Source organism: Neophocaena asiaeorientalis, unplaced genomic scaffold, assembly GCF_003031525.2.
Source record: "Neophocaena asiaeorientalis asiaeorientalis breed wild unplaced genomic scaffold, Neophocaena_asiaeorientalis_V1.1 scaffold149, whole genome shotgun sequence".
In the NCBI taxonomy this organism is placed as follows: Eukaryota; Metazoa; Chordata; class Mammalia; order Artiodactyla; family Phocoenidae; genus Neophocaena; species Neophocaena asiaeorientalis.
This window is the reverse complement of record NW_020174442.1, coordinates 4567801-4577198: the sequence shown is the minus strand read 5'-3', so window position 1 is coordinate 4577198 and position 9398 is coordinate 4567801. Positions and strand designations below refer to the sequence as shown.

At 41.8% G+C, this 9398-nt stretch overlaps 1 pseudogene; it reads left to right on the top strand.

Moving 5' to 3' along the window:
- The first annotated feature begins 7348 nt into the window (after positions 1 to 7348).
- LOC112407768 (regulator of nonsense transcripts 1-like) overlaps positions 7349 to 9398 on the top strand; it is a 126692-nt pseudogene continuing 124642 nt past the window's right edge.

Here is a 9398-nt window from a genome sequence, read left to right as displayed (position 1 = left end):
ATTCAATCACTGTCAGTACACTAACCTCTCTGCTTTGTTCCAATTAAAGGTGCCAAGGCCAAGTTGGTTCATGTTCATAATGGTGCCCTGTAACAGTACTGATGGACAAAAAGCCTTGCTGAGATACTTAGAAAAAAATAAAATATTGGAAGTGCTTGCTAGCAGACTAACACTTTAAGAAGAGATCATTATTTAAATGAATCACGATGTGCTTTTGATTCAAGATGCAGATGAGAAAGTAAATACTACTCTTCTAGTACTCCTACAGTTCTTTCCTCGAAGAGCTTTTCTTCCTTTTCCCCTCATTTGATTTGCTCTCAATTTTAATTTAGTTTCATGTATGGGAAAGTCTGCCAAGGTTGGAAGAACTGAAATTTGATCTACTTCTAAATATTTGTTCATAAAGCTCTAGTGATTTTCCAAGTCAGTATTTCAGGGCACTTGCCTCCCCTCCCCACTGAAGGCTGACGCCAGCCAGCAGCCCAGGAATCAGGAGTAATCCTTGACTTTTGAACCAGTCTGTTGGCACAGCAGACGAAAACATGTGACTAAGCAAATGTCCTCAACTTTCAAAAATCTGGAAAAATATAGAATAGAATGATTTGAAAAAGTATTCAAAAATATTTTTGCAAAGAATTTCTGTGGCTATCAGAAAACCCTTCCAAGGAATTAACTGTCTTTTGTCACCTCACCTTCCTCCCTATCTCCTAAAGGTGATTTCCTCATTCTTTTCCTCTAGGTGCAGTTGGTGGAAAAAAATGGATGATCTTTCTGTTTCACATCGACAGTAACACTTAACTCTCTTGGTCTCAATCAAAGTTAAGGTCTAAGGTTTTGCTGGGTTTTAGGTGCTTTGATTGCCACAGTTGGTTTTTAGAAGTATTCTTACCTACCATCTCTTCCCACTCCAATTTACTCAAAATAATCCTACTATTTGAGTAATTTCTATCTTCACAATCTCTAATTCCAACACCTCTAGTATCACCCTACCAACATGACCAACACACACACACACACACACACACACACACACACACACACACACATTTTCTCCTGAAGCAAACTGGGATGCCACTGATAAGCCCAAGAGTGTTACTGAAAATGCAGTAGTTGGTCCTCCATATCCGTGGATACAAAGCCCATGGATACGGAGCACTGATTATATTCCTTGCACTCTGCCATTTTATATAAGTGACGTGAGCATCCAAGGATTTTGGTATGCGTACGGGTTACTGGACTCAGTCTCCCATGGATACTGAGGGACAGCTGTACAAATAAAACTGCTGAAAAGGAAGTTGAAAAGGAGGAGGGAGAAAGTTTGGGGATAGAACTAAAAGAATGAAATAAAGAGCTTGGAGTGGAAGGAGTTGTATTTAAGTTTACCCCAGGAGCCAATATGTTCCATTAATTGATTTTAATTCTTTTGTTCAAGATAAGTTGATTATAGAACCTTTCAGAATTCCCATTATGGTTTACCTTTTCCCTGCTTTGAACTCCCTTCATTGCAATTTCAACTAAAAATTATCCTGTACTATCATTTCAATTTGCCAAAATTTCACTTCCCATCAGTTCCATTCATTCTCTTTAGGACAAGTTGATTACACACAAATAATATAACAAGATGATGTTGGCCATCTTTAGATAAGCCTATCTAAGACAAATCCCTTAATAGCTCATCATTTAAAAAAACATATCTGGAATATGTTTTCTAACATATATAGCACGTCCATTCCTGTCCTGTGCTCCAATGCCTAAGAATACTTAGTTAGGAACTTACACCAATCAGAGCTGATCTGACTGAAGGGACACTGAACTTCAACGGCCAGTTACTCTAAGGCCAGTCCTCTCAAAAAGACAGTGAATAAGGAAGGGAAGGCCCTCTGGGAGAGTCACAGCTGAGACTGAAGCACTGTTTTCACACTGCTGCAAAGTACGTACAATTCAGAGTTCTCCCAAGCTTGTACCAATAGAAGCATTTTAAAAACAGCAACAGCCATTCAAGGAATTCCTGCTATGCTTCATGGGTTTATAAAAACACAGTGAATCCTGATAACCACCCTGTGGGTTAAGTATAACGTCATCATGCAATGGACATTTGTTTTTGCCTCCCTAGCATCTATTTCCCCTTTTTGGATAGCTCCAAATTTTGACTGGGGATCCATCCACTGCCTACTGTCAGTCCATCTCTTTGGATGGGGCTCTATCCTCAGCTGCAGGAAATACAGCATGTGACCAAGCCTGGCTTTGCTAAGCACCTCCTGACCTGGCCACAGAAAGTGGTTGAGAATGTCTTGGGAGAACAGAAACGTGCCCTCTAACTGATCCTTAACCTGAAAGGCCGTAGACTGAAGCTGCTAGGAATGGCTTGCCACCACCAGGGGAGAGCCTTATGAGCATGGAACTAAGGGCAAAGGGAGCTGAGAAAGGAGAAGAAACAAGAACCTGAGTCTCCCTGACATTGTTTGGGCTCTGGATCAATCTGAATCCTGAATTCATGCCAACACCTCAAAATTTTAGTCACTTGAGCCAATTCATTCATCCCCCCTCTCTTTTTTGAGTCTGACTGGATTGAGTTTTCTGTACCTTGCAAGAGAAAGAATCTTAACTGATATGCCTGATTTTATAAATAAGAAAACTCAGAAGATTTTAAACTTACTCAAGGACATACAGTAAGTGGCAGACCTGGATTTTAAATCTAGTCCCTTTCCCTCAAAACACCATATTCTTCCAATACAACACGAGGCATGAAGGCAATAACTTCATTTTGAGAGGTATGATATTTAATTTTATATGTCAATTTGGCTAGGCTATAGTGCCCAGTGCTTAACCAAACACTAGTCTAGATGTTGCTGTGAAGGTATTTTGTAGATATGATTAATATTTACAATCAGTTGAATTTAAGTAAAGCAGATTATCCTCCATAATGTGCATGGATGGGCGTCATCCAATCAGTGGAAGGTCTTTAAAGCAAAAACCAGAGAAGAAAGAATTCTGCCTCAAGACTGACATAGAAATCCTGCCTGAGGTTCCAGCTGACCTATAAAGATTTTGAACTTGCCAGTCAATTTCTTAAAATCTCTCAGTCAGTAAATCAATCTCTCTCGAACCCTGAGGGACACAAAGATTAACTGAAGGATACCCAGGAGAATGTGGGATAGGGCCAAAAGAAACATACTTTTCTCCCTCAACAGGTCATTTCCTAGATGACTTTCCGAAATAAGACAAGGACAAAGCTCCATAATCAAGGTCACAAAGACACTTTTTCTGTCAAGTGCCTGATGAGACATTTTGTTTGCTTTGTTTTTTTCCAAAGTGAAAAAAATTTGCAGATATTTAAAAATAAGTCGTGTCAAATTGTTACTGTCAATACTTGTTTAAATGCAGGCTGATTTTGAAAATAAAAGGCAATGAAGAAGCAGTGGTGTGCACAGGTTTGAGGGGATTTTCATATTCTTTCAAAGAGTTCGATTATAGTTCAGGGCAGGGACAGAGTCTTGAAGGAGCACTCACCAGTACTACCATGATTCACACTTGATTTCTCATATCACTCTTTCCTACAGTCACAGCATCCACTCAAAAGATGCAGCATTTTCAACACAATATAGAGGGTAACTGAACCATCAGTGTGGCTTCACACTGCAACTCTGCTGACGTTTGCTAAGATGCCCAAACCCAATGGGATAAATAATTCAGTTCCCCTGAAAGATATGAGGGAAGGGCTCTGATGGGTTGATAAAGAAGAATGCTGCTGTCCTCATCTCTTTTCAAAGGACACAAGACTTGTCAACTCTATCCTAGTTTTCAAATAAACCTTGAAATTCACAACCCCAAATTGAGATTCTCATTTTCAGCCACAGCTATTCTTGATTTCTGTTCCAATGATACTACAGGCATAGAGAGATAAGTCAGATGATTTGCAGCTCAAACTATAAAAGAAGTTTCACAGACACAATAGGAAAAAAGAAGGTTTGGTAGGTTTGGAAAATTCCTTTTCTTTTAATACACTATAGAATGTGAAGCAGAAGCACAATGACTTAATGAGTTTCTATCTCTGTACTGTGACAAATCTACAATTTGGCCATTGTAAAAGTAATGATATGTTTCATTAATTTCATATGTTCCTTTAATAGAGTATTTCGAGGGAAGGCATTTTTGCTTTAGAAATTAGAGCAAAGAAAAGCTGATAAAAGCTTCAAGTGGTGTTCGGTACTTCCTGGAATACATTAATAACATTCAACCGCCTTTTCAAACACACAGACAAATCTCAAAGCGATGCTTTGTCTTCCCAGTCATAATCCTAATAATGAAAGACTAGAAATCCTTACCTAATTTCTCCCCACAATCCACCTCCCCCCAATGCTTGCATATGAGTGCGCAAACACACACACACGCATACACATCACCCTTTTTACAGGTACATTTGGATCTGGAAGTTAATATTCTATAACCCCCATGCATCTACTCAATCACTCCTGGGCCACATCCTCTATGCAGTTTCCAAATACCCTTTGGGGACCATTCTTCAGAAACAAGTCGCATAACTGCCATGGTCTCACCCTGCCTTTTCATAAATATCCTCATATTGGGCTTTCTTTGGTTGGATCCTCTAGAAGCTGACCCCAGACAAGGATCTGAATACAAGAACCTTATTTGTGAGAGGATCTAGGAAGCACGTGAAGTGGGGAGGGGAAATGAGGCAGGAAGGCAAGAAGCCATTCAAGAATGCACTATTGGGCTTCCCTGGTGGCACAGTGGTTGAGTGTCTGCCTGCCGATACAGGGGACACGGGTTCGTGCCCCGGTCCGGGAAGATCCCACATGCCACGGAGTGGCTAGGCCCGTGAGCCGTGGCCGCTGAGCCTGCGTGTCCGGAGCCTGTGCTCCACAACGGGAGAGGCCACAACAGTGAGAGGCCCGCGTACCACAAAAAAAAAAAGAATGCACTATTGAGGGAGCTGTCGTTGTGGGCAATGGGGATGCAATCCCGCAGGGAACTGGTGGGAGCTTGTGTAAAACATATCTGGGTTATCCCCACTGGGGCACTTATCCTCCAATTCCCACGTGTCAGTGGCCGAGGGCTGCTCCCAGGGGAATGAAATCCCCACTCTCCTGGCCTTCAGTGTTTGTGAATGAAGGGAAGCTGTTAGGGGAGACACAAAGAACTTGCAGTAGGATCCTAGCAGCACATGTGAGATGGGTGAGAGCCTAGAGGACAGGAGTAGAACAAATGTGGCTGCTAATGGTGCCACAGAATGGGTCTGTCCCCTAAGACAGCAGTCCCCAACATTTCTGGCACCAGGGACCGGTTTTGTGGAAGACAATTTTTCCATGGACAGGGCGCGGGGTGGTTCCACGGTAATGTGAACGATGGGGAGCGGTAGATGAAGCTTCATTTGCTGGCCCACCGCTGTTCACCTCCTGCTGTGCAGCCCGGTTCCTAACAGGTCGTGGACTGGTCCATGGCCCTGCCCTAAGACATTCACTCAACAAGCTCCTTTTACCCCAATTGTCCAAGTGCTACTATCCACGAACCATACGGCAAGTTGGTGACAGCAGTCACTGAACACATTCAGCTGCCACACTTCCTCTTTGCATTCAGAGGCTGGAGGGTGGTGGGTTTTATCTGACTTGACCTTTAGAAAAAACTCTGGGCTTGTTCTATTTTGCTAACAGAGGTAGCTGACATCTACAAACCCACTGTGAAATTTGGATGTGATCAATGTGTTTATTCTCTAAAAATGTCTTACCTCCCTCTGTGAGATTTCTAGCCCAATCCCATGAATAGAAAAATTAGGCTGGGGTAGGTAGGAAGGGAGAATGGGAGGAGAAATTTACATCACAGTGAAAGTTTATACCTAAAAAAACAACAGCAGTAGAATAAATCTCAAGGTTGGTTGTAGCTTTCTGAAGTGGGAAGGTAGACTTGTTGTCTACTTTTTTTTTTTTTTTTTTTTTTTTAAAAAAAACCTTTTCCCTTCTTTTTTTTTTTTTTTTTTTTTTTTTTTTTTTTTTTAAGAAACACCTTTTACCCAGTCCTGGGGAATTAAGTGCTGTCCTAGCAGCCTGTCAGGATGGACACCTTGGCCATAGACTGCTGGATCCTGAGGCTTCTGTAGAGCCATTTTCAATTGGTGGTGCTCTTCGCCAGTGAGAGCTATTTTGAGAGACCCACTCATTTCCAGGCCTCCATTTATTTACTTTTATAAAAAGCATTAGCCCTGTTAAGAGAAAGCATTGATTCAGGCTATATTGTGAATTATATTTCTCATTTATCTTATCACCTGACTGCTTCCCAAGAACAGGGTCGGAAGAAGCTGGGAGATGGTGAGAGACTCAGGGCAGACACAGGTGAGTCAAAATGGTGGGCTGGAAACACAAATACATTTAGAAACAAAAGCAAACAAAGAAACTAATTTGCAAGCCAGGCATTCACTGAAGACGTGAACTGCCTCCAGCACGCTGTTGTTTTGCAGTCCTAAGCCTCTGCATGAATGAACTGCTTGCCCTTCACACTCATGGATATGATGTATCACTAGTTATGCAGGTACTTGGAGGGAGACTTCTGACTTGAAGTCCTAGTATTCCTGGGCCTGGCAGGACATAGGGTGGCATTCCTGGCCACCAGAGCATTCCTCCAGATGAGCACTTTTCTCCATGTACTAGTTAAATCTTCCATTAACTCAGGTCCTTGAAGACACAAGAACAAATGCCTAAATGGGGACTGTGCAAATGTGTGTGTGTGTGTGTGTGTGTGTGTGTGTGTGTGTATCATATATATAAGCACATGCATGCATATGTGCATTTCTGGCCTCCAGAGCATTCCTCCAGATGAGCACTTTTCTCCATGTACTAGTTAAATCTTCCATTAACTCAGGTCCTTGAAGACACAAGAACAAATGCCTAAATGGGGACTGTGCAAATGTGTGTGTGTGTGTGTGTGTGTGTGTGTGTGTGTGTGTACCTTATATATAAGCACATGCATGCATATGCACACAAGCTGAAAGGGAGCATAATAACTCCCCAGTATGCCACAAATAAGAGAACAGCTGCTTGTTTCAGATATTAAAAGAACGTAAATTGGGCTGAGTTTTCTTCTGGCACAAGAACAAGGAATGCTTAAGCTTCCCACTTGCACTTAATTTATTTTAGGTTTATTCACCAGCATTTGTCAGGTTTCTTGAGCATGACCTGAAACTAACCTTTCGATTAAGGTGAAGTCAAACAGAGCCCTGAAACTCTATCTGTATGTTCTTTTGTCTTGGGAACTGTAAATCGGGGCATTAGGTGAATAACACAGCTTGGCTTTGTGTCATGGAAAGTAATTCGGGGCCGCAGTAAGGGCAGGATTTATGAAGCTGTCTGGCCAGGCTTGGGCAAAACGCCAGCTTCCACCTGCTCTGCAGACACGGCTGTGTACAGCTGGTCACAGTGCTGAAGTCACCAAATTCCTTTCACTGGATACAGGCAAGGCTGTGCTGGCCAAAGCAAAAAAGCAGGTAGGGGAGGAACCTTGGGTGGGGAGGAGGGGGAGGTAGCCGGAGGCAACTGCTTCTTTAGGAAACAAATCAATTACAAGCTTCCCTTTTCTCATTCCTCAGCAAAAGTCCCTCAAAAAATTTCATCTCTGCTTCCAAAACCCTGTAACTAAGTAATCTGGAGGGGCTGGCAAGAAAAGAAAAGTAAATCAATTTGCAAAGTTTTAGAGACTTTTTTTTTTTAATGAGGGACTGTGTCATAACTGAGGCTGCTCTATCGTTTATCAACCAAACAGGGGCACTTCTCAAAGTGCAAGGGGGAGGGCTATAATTAATTAGGCTGGGACAACACCCGTAAACTGGGACTGTCGGAGGCAAACCGGGATGGGTGGTGACCAGAGCAGAGAACATTTACGCTGCTATACAATGAACCCACTAAAGGACTGTGGTGCTACAAGGATGCTTTTCTAAGAAGTGACAGAAATTATATTGTCTCTCTGATGGAGCTGGACTACCTCTATGAAGCAGATGGCCAACTTGTCAGGGTGCCAGAGCACACTGCAGAGTACCCATAGGAAAATCATCATGTTCCCTATTTTTCAATCCCTTCCGCTTCTGAGAAAAGTGCAAAAAGCTCAGCAAATCTCTGCTTTTCCTGACAAGGAATGGCCAGCAGATAACATACAAGGCTTGTCAGCACCTGATTAATTAGGATTAAAGGCACAAGGTGGAACTTACAAGGGGAATAGCACTGTTCTTTGTGATCTCAATGCTAATGAAGTTTGATGTGCACTCCCCACTTTCAATGTCATCGCTTAGAGTTTTCAACCTTCTTCCCACTTTCCCATCTTTACAGGTTCTCTAGTGTACTATTTTCCTATGGGTGCTATAATAAACTGCCTAAAATTTGCTGTCTAAAAACAATAAGAATTTATCCTCTACAGTATGGAGGTCCTTAAAGAACTAAAAATAGAGTTATCATATGATTCAGCAACCCCACTCGTGGGCACATATTCGGAAAAGACAAAAGCTCTAAATCGAAAAGTTACATGCATCTCAATGTTCATAGCAGCACGATTTACAATAGCCAAGACATGGAAGCAACCTAAATGTCCATCGACAGATGAATGGATAAAGGAGATGTGATATATATAGATAGATACACACACACACACACACACACACACACACACACACACACACAATGGAATATTACTCAGCCAAAAAAAAGAATGAACTAATGCCATTTATGGACTTAGTGATCATCATACTAAGTAAAGTAAGTCAGAGACAGACAGACAAATATATGATATCATTTATATGATGTAGAGCCTAACAAAGAATACAAATGAACTTATTTATAAAACAGAAACAGACTCACAGACATAGAAAACAAACTTACAGTTATCAAAAGGGAAGAGGGGGCAATAAATTGGGAGTATGGGATTAACAGATGCATACTACCAAATATAAAAGAGATAAACAACAAGGATTTACTGCATAGCACAAGGAATTATATTCAATACCTTGTAATAAACTATAATGAAAAAGAATTTTAAAAAGGATAGACACGTATACATATAAATATATATGTACGTATGTATCTCCACTCACTGTGCTGTATACCTGAAACACAATATTGTAAATCAACTATACTTCACTGTAATTTTTATTTTTAATTTATTTTTACTTATTTATTTTTGGTTGCGTTGGGTCTTTGCTGCGGTGCATGGGCTCTAGGCGTGCAGGCTTCAGTAGCTGTGGCACGCGGGTTCAGTAGTTGTGGCTCACAGGCTCTAGAGCGCAGGCTCAGTAGTTGCGGCGCATGGGTTTAGTTGCTCCACAGCATGTGGGATCTTCCCGGACCAGGGCTCGAACCCGTGTCCCCTGCATTGGCAGGCGGATTCTTAACCACTGCGCCACC